The sequence below is a fragment of the Labrus mixtus genome, chromosome 18, assembly GCF_963584025.1.
Source record: "Labrus mixtus chromosome 18, fLabMix1.1, whole genome shotgun sequence".
NCBI lineage: Eukaryota > Metazoa > Chordata > Actinopteri > Labriformes > Labridae > Labrus > Labrus mixtus.
The window spans coordinates 19,308,752-19,322,251 of record NC_083629.1 but is presented as its reverse complement, the minus strand read 5'-3'; the positions used below and the strand labels follow the sequence as shown (position 1 = coordinate 19,322,251).

At 44.1% G+C, this 13,500-nt stretch overlaps 1 protein-coding gene across 2 annotated transcripts in view; it reads left to right on the top strand.

Moving 5' to 3' along the window:
* Nucleotides 1-341: 341 nt before the first annotated feature.
* fndc3ba (fibronectin type III domain containing 3Ba) overlaps nucleotides 342-13,500 on the top strand; it is a 102,695-nt gene continuing 89,536 nt past the window's right edge. Inside the window, exon 1 of one of the 2 annotated variants that reach the window (XM_061063356.1) lies at nucleotides 342-486. The gene's annotated coding sequence lies outside the window, so the exon portion shown is untranslated. Of the gene's footprint in view, nucleotides 487-511; nucleotides 945-13,500 lie in introns of those variants that run through there. The other variant, XM_061063357.1, reaches the window with a different exon arrangement.

Here is a 13,500-nt window from a genome sequence, read left to right as displayed (position 1 = left end):
TCCATAAACAATAAAGTGGCATAAAATGTGTTGCATAATTCATGTTTTTAACAGCTCAAGGCTTTTGTTTTGATGCCTAAATCGCCAAAAGACGTTTTTATTATTGTTGTTTAGTCGAATTGATTAAACAAAAAAGGCTATGAAATACAGTTTTTAAATGAGACTTACTCTCTCCATAGTTCTTGTTTTACATTCTTGTAAGCTTTTTAGTCTTTTGAAATGGTTTTTCCTGCTGGCTGTTTCTATCACAAAGTTGAGGCAGCGGCTCTGCTCTGTTTTGCCTTTTTTTTTTTTTTTTTTTGGAGTGCGCAGCGTGTATTACGGTAAAAGGAGGCGGGCTCTGACCTACATGTGCGTCGCGTTTTGATTGACATGGCGGAGTCTGAGCAGTACGCGTCGAGCCGCGCCAGCAGACAGTCAGGACCCGACCCTGGGAATAAAAAACGCGCAGCTCCGTCTGTTTGAAGATTATTTTATTGCAGCGAGGTGAGTCCCGTTTCTTTTTTTTTAAAAAAACACTTCTTTCACGGTATCAACGCAGCCCGCGAAGAAAGCGGGGGGCATGGTGGCCGATGGAGTCGATGTTAGAAAAGTTTTTTAGAAGTGCGTGTGTGTGTGTGAGAGAGAGTCTGTGTGTGAGAGAGAGTTTGGAGAGCTGACGCCGGCAGTCTGGGCCACTTGGCCAGCGCAAAGGAAAAAGGAAAACTACTTCAGTGCTGCCCGAGGAGGAGGAGGAGGGGGGGGGGGGAGAACCGAAACGAAACTTTTGGGCTAATTAACCCTTGTTTTTAGAAAGAACGAGATAAAGCAAAACAGCGGGGACGCGTATTTCACATAAGTCGTGCCGCTTGCTTCGCCGTTGCGTTTGGACTCTCCGCTTTGTGGTCCCGATTTCTCCGCTTTCCCGAAAGAATGTGTTTTTGTCTCCGAGGACTTCAGATGGAGTGAGTGCGCAACAGGAGGAAAAAAAAAAACCAAAACCTTTTTCTCTCCGCTTCATTTCTTGAAATCTAAATCTTGTTGTGCTGCGACGCGCTCGGTGGTGAAAATGTTCGCTTTGTGTTTTTTTAGCTGCTCGAAATCAGGAAACGAGCACTTTATAGGAGCTGGAAAAATAACTTTGGAAGGGAAGATGCTGAGGCAGTCAGATTTGACAGAGGGGGGTTGCGAAATCATTGAATTGCCTCTATAGGGGGTCATTCTGCATTGGATAACTGGTGAGGAACACTAGAGGGGCTGTTTTAGAGCGACTTTCCAGAGAGTTTGTGTGCGGTTGCAAAATGCAGGAAAAAAGGGGCTTTTGAGGAGGAAAAAAATCCCAACTCCAGCATATCCTAGCATTCCTTCCAGCCAGTCACAGTCTCTCTCTCTCTCTCTCTCTCTCTCACCCTCTCAGAAACGACTACGTGTCTGTCTGTGCAGAGAAGACAAACCTCTCTCTCTCTCTCTCTCTCTCTCTCTCTCTCTCTCTGGTGCAGACGTGGAAATCAAACATTGGGCTCCTGCTTGAAACGATCGATTATCTCGGCCTTCCACGTATACCTACATTATAAACACACACACACACACACACACACACACACATACACACAAAGCTGTGTAAGGAGCCATTTAAGACAGGAGTGAGGGTGACACAAGTTGCAGGGTACAAAAAGAAAAGAGGATGCAAAAGATGAGATGCTTGTTGGTGCTTTTGCTTTGATTTTTAAATGTGATGACGTGACTCAGAGGTTGACTGTCATGCTGAGTGGTGGTGGGTGGGTGGGTGGGGGGGGGGGGTGCGTTGTGGGAGATAATTGGGGCTATGATTTGGGAATCACAGACCCCCCTCTGCTGTGGGCTCTGGATCCAGTGCATGGTAGAAAGAATATAGGCTCCAGGAAAACACACACACACACACACACACACACACTTTTTTCATGGGGGAGAGAAAGAGAAGAGGGAGAAATCCGATCCCAAATACATGACGTCAGATGACATTCCTTTGGTGAAAGGCTGATGTGGCCTTGAATTTTTTTTTTTTTCTAAGAAAAACTGTTTTTTTTGTTTTTTTTTTGGAGTGGGGTTGTGCAGATAAAATGATTGGCATACCATCTGGAAAGGTGTGTTCAAGGTTCAGGTGGGAGCGTAGGAATTCTGTCCGTGCGGTGCATGAATGGGCAATTTTATTTTGCTTCCACAAGTCAGAGGCATCAAAGAGGTTTAGCGTCAAACGTTCAGGTTCGTGGACAGTGAGCAAAGGTGGAATATAGAGAAGAACTTTTTTCATTGTGAATACATCCCCTCTAGTGTGCGTTTTCAGATTTGATTTTGCCCCTTAACTTTAGGCAACACTTTTTTTTTTCCAAATGTCACCTTTTCTGGAACTGACCCATGCCTCAGATTTCAGCAGTTACTTAACCCCTCCGCTCTGCAGCCTCAGGGTATTTCTTTTCTGATTCTCTGGTTTCAGTCAGGGCTGTTTGTCGCGGCCTGCAGCGTCCCCTTCCCTGCAGAGCTGAGATGGTAACATGTGAAACAAAATGCTGATTTAGCAATTAATCAGCCGGTATAAAGACATGTAAATGAGGCACCTCTCAGTGCTGAGGTATCTGTGTAGCCTGAAGGTACAGGTGCAGAGCTAATCAGAGGATTAAAGGTGCAATCCGTACTTTTAAAGTTGTTTTTTTTTGCCTTATACTTAAAGCACTACACACATATCCCTCTTAACACAGGCTGAATAAATCACTGCACCATGTTCTCTGAGAGCTATAAGCCTCTTTAGGTTGAACATTTATACCCAATTAGGCTGTAAACACAGCTCATTGGCTGACATATGTGAAGTTATGTAACACTTTGAATGCATATGCCACACTATGTAAGACGTTTTGAAAACAAATCTTATTTTGGCGTTTGTAATGGTTTCACTTTTTTGTGAGTTTTGTGGAAAGTTGGTGCAGAGGAGATCTAGGAATGTGTTGCTAGAGGATGCACACACACAAAAAAAGCATAATGTAAGCAGGGGAGTTCACACAATGTGATGCAATCGGAAGCAAGTTTTAGCCAGCCACTTGTAGCTCTCTGAGTTATTTCTGTGTTTCAAAAAAAAAAAAAAAAAAGTTCTAATTCAGCCGATTATATGAGAGAACAGAGAGACGATGTAGGAGTCAGGTAAGAGCAGAGTAGCTATTGTTGCTCTGTCTTTCCCATGAAAAGGGAAAAAGGCTTGAATAACACCTTATATAAATTGAGCCGTGTTCTGTAACCTTCACGGCTTTGTCACACAGGTACAGTACAAGCCTGTGTCGGGCGGCTGGATGGAAATATGTAACTTTTACAGCTGCTTTGTTTGATCCCACTTAAAGTTTGTTTCATTCCACTTGAGTGCCTGAATAAGGAGTATGAATAATAAGAATTCAGAGTAGAAAAAAAATCAACTTAGAGTGCTGCTGTCTATGATTGACACTTTTTCCTCCTCCAGCAGGTGAAATTAAACATTAAAAAAGACATTAAGTGAGATATTTAGCCTCTGATATTCAACGACAGGTTATTCTAAACCCAATGGGAAAGTTGTTCCCCGTGTTTCAAGGCGACTCATGATGCCAAAAGAATCTGTCTCCGCCTAAATTGGACTCTCCAATTTCTGCCCACTCAGGTTCATAGTTCTCTGCTGGTCTGGTGAAACCTTCAGGTACACCTGGTCCAAAGGGGGTCAGAGAAGGGGCAGGATGATGCCCGCCTGTGTGTGTGTGTGTGTGTGTGTGTGTGTGTGTGTGTGTGAGTGAGACTGGTAACCTAGAACATGTTATCTGAGGAGTAGTGTTTCCGAGCAGTGCTTGTGTATCAGAAACACAAGCTGGTGCAGCTCTAGAGTTACACAGACAAGACAATGCAGCGGTGGAAAGTGTGTGTGAGCATGTGAAAGAGAGAGAGAGAGAGAGGGGGGGGGGGGGGGGGTGAAGAACAGGAGGAGGGAGGTTCAGGTGAAAATTCTCACAAGAAGAAGCTTGTTCCTGATTGAAATTTGCAGAAATCAAAGTGTATTTATTTAACTGTAAAGTTTTGGAGTCTTAGTCAAGGTGCTACCATCTTCTGGTACACCTATAAGCACTGAAATAGATTTTTCTTTAGATTTATTTTTTAGAATCTTAGATGGTAAGATTCACTCATACCATCACACACTCATAATGACCCCTTATATATATATCATAATGGCCCTTTATGTGTATATATATATATATATTATCCTAAAGGGCCTTTTTGAAGTTCTCCATTTGGCCTAGATCAGTCTCTGATATTAGGAATATTCACCTTGTAATTTTGATTTAATGTACTAAATCATATCTGCAGTGTGCATACATTCCATCAGTTGTACCATCTGTTTCTTTAAGATGTAACAGGTGTGCTTCCCAGAAGGGTCCATGCCTCTTCACGGTTGCTGTATCGGAGGTGTGGTCAGGTTCGCTCAAGTGATCCTGCCGCTTCCTCCTTCCTGCCTGCTGCTGATTGGAGGGTTTCTGATGGTTGGGTCGGATGTGTCGAGGCGTTCTTTGCTTCTTTTTTTTTTTTTTTTTTTTCCTGGGAGGTCAAGAGGTTGACACCTGGAGTGCAGCAGCAGCAGCAGGACAGTTTCTGCACTTTGTCTTCCTCCTGCCTCTGCGCTAACTCGTGTGTCCTGATGATGCACAGTGCACCTTGTGTGTTCTCCCTAAGGTGCAGCAGACCGGTTAGTTTGCCTTGGAAATCACCCACATTGAAGCTGCCGTGACTTCTGATGGAGAACAGGGGATTTCTAGAGGTTAAACGAACCTAAACACTGCAAATTTACTGCAAATATAAAAGATATTTACTTATGGCTTCATGTGCATCAAAACAAAACAATTCAATAAATTCTCTGTCAATGAGCTAATGGGTTTAATGGTTAATCCTTTAAGCTTATTAGCTTTTAGCAGAAGTCTAAATACATATTTATTTACACATATTTACTGAATGTGTGTTTTCTCTCCATTGTGCCTCTACTTCCAGACTTAATCTACAACATCCATTCATGACATCAAAACTTTTAGTTGGTATTCTGTCAACTGTATCGATTTTTCTTTCCCTTTCCTCAATGTCACAAGTTCTCTAGTTCATCGTATTTCACCAATAAATGTATTTTTTTAAAATAACTGTAATTACAACAACCTTTTGAGAAAGTCACATCATTCCCCCCAGAATACATTTTCTTCATTTTGTTTTGTTCATTTGGCTGAGTTTAATCTGAAGATATTCTGCTCTCTGATCAGATATTCACAAGTCCTTCTTCACACATGTCCCTCACGGGGGGGGGATCCAGACTTTATTTGTATGATAGTGTTCGAGTTTGCATGTGCAGGTTTGGGTGAAGTTGTTTGTTTGTTTAGTCATATATGCATATGTCAACAAAGTGTCTTACATAAAAAAAAAAAAAAAACATGAGGAAGAATTTTGTAGAAACGAAACCCACAATCACACACCACGTACCAGCTGCATGGAGAGAAGTCCAAAAAACAAACCAAATTTCATTCCCTATCTCGTGACGGCAGCTGGTTATCTGCTGCTCGATTCTTTCACTTTCTATTTCCCAGCTTCTTCGTTTCTGTTTCTCTCTCTCGCTCTCCCTCCCTCTCTCTCTCTCTCTCCCTCTCTCTCCTGCGTGCCCTCTCTCTCCCTCTCTCTCTCTCTCTCTCTCTCTCCTGCATGCCCTCTCCCACTCTCTCTCTCTCTCTCTCTCTCTCTCTCTCTCTCCCTCTCTCCCTCTCTCTCTCTCCTGCATGCTCTCTCGCTCTGTCTTTCTCTCCCATATGGACGCTGCCGTTTTGTTGAAGTATCCCAGCATCTCATGTTTGCTTGGCACGGAGCTGCAATGTTTACCCTCCTCCTCCTCCTTCTTTTTTCTTCCCCCCCACCTCCCCCCCTCCACCCCCCCCTTCTCCAGAGCCCCCTTTTCTGTCTCCCTTGATAATTTCCTGCATTGTTGACAGTTGATTTAGAAGAAGATAAAAGAAGCCTTTCAACTTCTCCACCCTCCGTCTCCCTCCCCCACCCCTCCCCTCCCCTCGCATTCCCCTCTCCTCATCTCTTCTTCTCATACAGCCGAATGTTTAATGTCAATTTTTGTCTCGAGTTTTACAAGTTTCAGTCGAAAAAAACAGCATCTGACATTTGAAGAAATGTGAGGCCTGCTCTGAACGAAAATGATTTCCTCAAGGACTGTCACTGGAGGTCATTAAAGTTCTGTGCTGCTCGAAACTTTTAGTTTACAAAGAAAACAAAAGTCCTAGAAGAATACTGGTAGTTTAACCTCAAGTGAAAAGCCCCGCAACAGGTTACCAGAAGATCGTTCCCTGATTTGATCCCATATATTCTTATCATTGTAGCAGGTTTACATGGCTTTGCATTGATACTTTATAATTCATGCTTAGTTTACAAATGAGAAAATGAACCCAATGCGACATCTTCAAATGTCTTCATCCGTGCGGCTAACCATCCAAACATAAAGGTCTCATCAGAAAATCAAAGCAGCAGAGTTTAATTTGCAAAGTGACATTTCAAAAACCTGTTATGAAAGAATGCATACGCTACATGTACATGCATACCTACTACACCTGTGTAGAAAGCAATGCAACACCACATAGAGCTCAGTGGATCAGTAACTGAAAATGACCCACATTTGATTTAAAAAAAGAGCAGTAATTTAGAGCGGAAACTATTTTTCTAGATCGGTTGGTTGAGTGACAGGAAATGTACAAAGCATCCCACCACACTGTCAGTTTGAAGAAGTGGCACCTGGAGAACACCACTGTAATTTACGGCAACCTCTGTGCAGCTTGGATGCATGCGAATACACAACAGTGCCCACGCATGATGCAACGTGTGACTTCATCAGAAACTTTCACTTCTCCAGTTTTGTGACGCGAGTCGTTTGCTCATCACTTTGGCGTCGCATACGAATGGTTCCCGACAGCAGCTGTTTTCGCTGCAGCAGAGAGGACTGCGGCGGAGTGACAGCGCAGGAAGGGAGCAGATGATGAAATAAAGGGATTAAGATGGAGGAGAGATAAAAAAAAAAAAAAAAAAAAAATGTTTGGGATCTAGAAATAGGCTGTCGAAGTTACTCAACAAGTCCTCATCAGTTAGAGACGCATGCATGCAGGAAAACTACTTTTTGTATTGCTCGGGGGGGGGGGGGGGGGGGGGGGGGAGTGGCTTATTGAGGATCTGGCCAAAGGGTTCAAGCGTGCACCTGTATACACACACACACACACATATGCACGCACACACAGCACTGACTTAACATACATGCATGAAACATAAACACACAAACACACACACACAGGGCTACATTTACGTGCCTGCATTAGCATGCCAGGCGTGTTGGTGTTGCTAGTTGGCAGGCCCATGGAAAGTTCCGCTGCTTGTTAATGGCTGTTTTTATGCCTGACTGTGAGCATTATGAGAGTGTATCTCAAGTGTCTGCTGCAGGCTGGGGTTCTTGTGTGTGTGTGTTTGTGTGTGTGGGTGTGAACTGAATCTTTACCTGGATACTTTTCTTTTTTCAATATGGCTGCATCGAGAAAGACAAACTTAAAACTAAAATTCTCACATTTTACGTTATCTCGGTTTTGTGTCTGCATACAGTATATAATGGTGTTAGTGTGTGTGTGTGTGTGTGTGTGTGTGTGTGTTCTTACACACTCTGCTGCATGCTGTTGGTTTTGCAGGACCTCAATCAGTCTCTGCTTAGGGAGGAAGTAGGTGTTTTTTGGATGCAAAGCCACATGTTTTATTGCTTTCCCTTGTTAAACCACCACCCTCCTCCTCCTCCTCCTCCACTCTCCCCCCCCCCCCCCCCCCCCCCCCCACAGGGCATGCAGACACACTTCGACTCCTCCCTCCCCTCCCTCCTTCCTCTCCTCTCACCCTGTCTACCCCCCAACCACCCCATCCCTGCCCTGCATACCTGTCATTTCTCCTCTCGTCCCTACAGAACATTTCCCCTTTTTTTCGAGGGGGAAAATTCTGGCATCCACATCGTAATTCAAAATGGAGAAAATAAAAAAAAAGCTTTACCCTGACCACTCGGGACAAACCCAGCTACCGAGACAAACTATATATCTAATGTAATTGAGAATGAAACAGTATAAAAAGGTGGTGTAATTAAAGCTCCTGTGAGGAACTTTTGGGTTTTGTTGATTTTGGTGACCCCTGTGGACAAAAAGGGATGATTGACCTCTCTGCTGATATTGTCCTGTACATGTGTAAGTAGAGTTTTCTGACATTAAAAAAGACCAACTCTCTTTTTAAAATGTCTAAACTAGAATGACATGAAACGGCCATTTTTTAATCAGGCAGCCGGAATCCCCCCCCCCCCTCGTCTGACACCTACACCGCGACAACGTGGACAGGCATTTAAAAAAAACTCTTAAAGGAATCATCAAACTTCTCGCTAACAGTCTGGTTTGCTGTAGTGGGTCATAAAGAGACGTCAGTGTTAGTGTTCAGGCTGTTTTATAAAAAAAAATCCTCCCAGGAGCTTTAAGGCTCACACATGTCGAAAAAGATTGTTAACATCAAAATCACGAGTCTCCGCTTGCAGAACGTAACACCTGTATTTTTCTCTTTGGCTGTACCATTTTGTGACCCTAGAAGAAGAGGAAGGGAGAGGAAGCACTTCAACTTTTCCACCTCAAGTGAACCTGATACGGTCTGACTTTGGGGGGGAAAAAAAAAAAGTTCTTTACTTGAAACAGAAAAACACAAAAAAGGATAAAAAATATATTGGATTTATGTTTTAAAATAAGAATCTTCTGGCGTTGTGTTGCCAGTGCTACCCTATTTTTCTACAGTCTCCCCTCCTCGCCCTCGAGCCGGACCCCCCACAAATCACTAAAACATCCCAAACACACAGACAGGCAGAAACACACACACATCCACAGTCACACACCCACATCCCCGAACCGGTGTGTGAAATCCTGAGGCTGATTGGGGAGGAGGAATGTGACCCTGTGACCCCAGGCTGTGGGGAGGGGTGTGTGTGTGTGTGTGTGTGTGTGTGTGTGTGTGTGTGTGTGTGTGTTGTTATGGAGCAAGTGATTGTATGTACATTTTCCATTGGCTTGCTATTCCCAGAAGTGTCCTCTCTTATTTTTCAGTCGTTTCTAATGGATTAAACACTGCGGCCGGCTCCTGAGAGACACACGCACTTACACACACACACACGCACATTCATAACCACGGCGATGGGTTAGTCATGGAATTAGGCATGTAAGGAAGCATTCATTCATGATTTCCCTGCTGCAGTTGTGCATTTAAAGCTCAGTGTGTTGTGTGTGTTGTGAGTGTGTGTGCAGCTCTCACAGACTCGGTTGTTGTCTTGTCTGTGAGAGAGGAGACAGGTTTCTCATGTAGGTGTGACTAAATAGTCTTTCTCTTTCAGCACCCACCCACCTACACACAACGACACACACACAGGCACACACACACACCACCCACTGAGCAAGCTTTCTCATGGGCCATAAAACTGATGATCTGAACGTCTCTCTGTGGTTTCTCTGCGCTAGGAGCTCAACCATCCGAAGATTAGATTTTATTTTGTGCATCCGTCTCTATCTGCGAGTGTGTGTGTGTGATTGAGTTTGAGTGGGTGGGTGGGGGGGGGGGGTTGAATTCACTTCTTGACTTGGCATAGCCGTCTTAATTAAGACTCCTGGCATGCGGCCCTGATGGAGCTCGGCGTTAGCAGCTAGAGACGTGCTGTGTTTGCAGGCCGGGCGGCAGCAGGTCCGCTGGCACTGAATGCGGCCTCATTGTCTGGACTCTGCGGTCGTTCCTCCCTCAGCCCTCTTTACTTCCCCCGCCAGTAATGTAGCGCTGATTATAAAAAGATCGTGGGTCAATGCAGCGGAATACACAGAGGTGATTGAGCCATATAGAGAAGGAGGTTAAGTCGGTGAACTCGACAGAAAACTTAAAACAACAAAAGTCATCCAAACAAACTGACTTGTTGTTGCAGCTCCAGGGGACTCTGAATACTTATAGGAACTTTTTGGGTTGCTCTCACCTCTATAGTTCTCATTTAGTTTACATATTTGCTAAAATACAAGTTTTCTTCCTCATTTCATGAAGTTCAAAAGCTGTTGTTAATTTAGAAGTTTCCCTTATTCAGCATTTTGTGCATCTTTGTCTTAATTGCTCTGATCCTGAAAGTTTAGCACTGATAACGAATTAGTGCTTTCACACTTGCACAAAACTCCTGAAAAACTCCTGAAGTTTTCAGGGTTAGCCGATGTGGGAGCGCAGCAGGATGTAACCACAAGAATTCACCTCAATCGTGTTGGGACGACAATGGCGTGCACCAGTCTCCGTGCTCGTAATCAAAGTGCTGGATTCTCTTCACCAGTTTACTCTCCACTCTTTTGTCAAAACCACACATATCATTGATATGTATACAGGCTAACATTCTCATTATAGCGTCACATAGTGGACTCTGTTGTTTTGTTAGCCACTTCTGTGTTGTTCTTTTCACATCACGTCTTTCCTAAACCCCCCCCCCCCCCCCCGCCCTGCCCCCCTCCCCCGTCCTAAAGGGATAGTCTCCCGCTGTGAGGTGCATAAGGGAACAACCAGATCAGGAGGATTTGAGGGTCAGGCCTACTGAAATTCTCTAGCCTTTTTTTTAGGAATGCACATGTGAAAACCGCTTTCGTCTATTAGGCCTGCAAGATATGAGAAATATGTCCAGTGTTGGAGTAACCTTGTTCAATATCGCAACATGGTGCAATAAAAAAACAGAAATTAAAAGGTGCTAAAAACACTAGCTTTAACTCACAGTTTTTACGCCGGCTGTTCTTGATGTTTTAGGAGGGATTGTTTTCAACCACTGAATGATGCACCTATTGATCTGATGGTAGCTAATGACTTGCTTGAGATTTATCTGACTTTAATAACGTGGTGTGAAATCACCTGTGTCGCTTAGGTAAAATGTACGCAAACAAAGCGCGAAAACAAAAAGCTTGGTTTGGTTACGTCAAATATTTGTCCTTATTTACAGGGAGAGACATTCAGACTTTTCTGACGTGTATGTTGCAAAAACAAGCTCTTAATTTCAAGCGTGAGTAAAGCTTTTTTTATACACATAAGTCACACAGTGTATTCAAATAATGGTATACCACACATGGGAATAAAACATATGGAGCACAAGGTGGCCCACCAAAATAAACAAACATGCTCACACATGCACAATACATACAGAAAATATAAACCTGGTGCAGGATAGGTTACCCTAATGCATCCCTAAAAATACTGTATATGAGAGCAGCCACATGTATACACACATTTAAACACAAATGTGCAGGAACTGAACATTTGGTTTCTTTCTGTGGTATGAGTTTAGGTTTTGGGGTTTCCCTCCAGGGACCCATTAGCTGAGATGTTTATTGTGGACTGTCGGGGTTAAAGCCCCACGAAAGTTTGACTTTCTTAAACTCTGTGTAACCAGATGCCATGTACTAACCTAAATATGCTGAAACTACAAGCATACAATAAGTGATCTTCATCCCTGCGGTGTGTCGGTGTGCGGTCCGGGATCAGCTGCAAGTTTTCTGACCCGAGTGTCAGACTGAAAGTATGGCCTCATGTCTGCCAGGGTAAACAATGTATTGTGTATATGTGTGTTTATGCATTTTGTGCGCATGCTTGTCTTTGTGCGATGCAGTTGATGAGTTCGAGCATGCCTGTGCTCCGATTGGGTTGTGTTTATGTGGGTGTGTGCGTGCCCATGTGGGTGTGTATGTGTGCAGATGTGCGCAGTGAGGAGGAAGTGGCTGTGTTTGTTTAAACTAAGCACGCTCAGCCATGTGGGACAATTTAGCGGGAATGAGAACCCCTACACCTCCCCTCCTTCCCCATGCCTCCACAAATTCTCCAACCCCCCCTCCCCCCACCCAACCCAACCCAACCCCCAAAACCTCTTGAATGGGCTCTTCTGATGGCTGAGGGGGTTGTTTGGGAAGTAGGGCCAGTAATGTGGGGGGGGGGGGGGGGGGGGGGGGGTGAGGATGAGGATGAGGGAGGAGGGCAGACAGGTTCAAGCTGGATGAGGGGACAGAGGAGGAAGAGATAAGGGAGTAGAGTGAGAGGAGGAAGGCTGATCACTGGTGCATAAAAACCACAGTGTTACTAATTTCCATTGGGCACTGGTGCTTTAAATGTAAAAAACCATGCAACCATTGAAGTCACAAACACACAAGCCGCCTTATCTGATCACTTGAAAGCTTCAGACTGTGCATCATGTCTGCACTTTAAAGCTGCATTACATGGAACCGCATACAGTTCATAGCAATACAGTGAAGACTGAAAGGAAGTTTTTGTTTGAAGATATGAGGATGTAGGCGCTCATGCGGAGCTGCTTTTCCTGCATAGTGTCGTGCTAGCATGATATTGTCATTAAATGAACATGTGGTGCACGTGTAAGGCCTCCTGAGTGCCACAGTGTGCATCTTTTACTAATTGTATTTGTGAAAGAGATTTAAAAAAATAAAAGGCAGACCAAGAAGAGAGAATGTTTGAACCTGATTAGAGTTAATTCTGTCGACAGATCTCCATGGTAACTGGAGGTAAAATGACTTTGAGATGAGATGACGTGCATTTCTGAATCTGACATATTAATTATTTAAAATAGATAATGACCGACCAGCTGTTGTCTGTTTTGCTGCTCTCTGTCTGTCTGTCTTCTTTATCAGTGGCTTATGTTGTCGTACATTTATATAGTTCGACTATCGGTGCGTTTATGTGCTCCTTAGTGTCCCTGTTTTTAGCTTTTTTCTTATTTTGATCATGATCTTGACAAGTTTAGGATCAATATTCAGCTTTCTGGTCATCCATTTACTGTTTTGTGTTGGTTTCTCACCATCTCGGTAACTCCTTTTTCAGTCCCACAAACACTGTTCAGAAACCTATAGATCATGAGATTGCATGCTGCAGTGTCCTGGTTTCTATCACGGTACTTATAGAAAACCCAGGATTAGAGCTGAGCCAGATTTCTGAAACCAGGAAGCGGTGCCAACATGCACAACACAAACTTTTAGCCCCTTTTTCATTGTCTGTTCAAGACGCCTTGCTGTCAGTGTGACTGTCTCGGAGGCATGACGGCGGGGCGAAAATCGTTTTGCCACTGAGCTGCCTTTAGATGTGTAGTAACAGAGGCGAAGCGGAGCCACAGTAAATTGCTGGAACCGGCAAGGCGGGACAGCGCAGTGTGTGTGTGTGTGTGTGTGTGTCAGAGTTTATCTGTTTGTGAAGCTAACGCTGCGTGGTTCCCCTCACGCTCCCTCAACGCCGTAATTGCAATGTGAAAACACACGATGGATCACCAACATGGCTGTTGCAGTTTAAAGGCTGAGTGACGGCGGAGCTTTGTTACAACGATGTTTTGGACTCCATGAAGGTCGAATGATACTTTCAAACCCTGAACATTTCTAGTGTTGCTCATAACAGCATCAG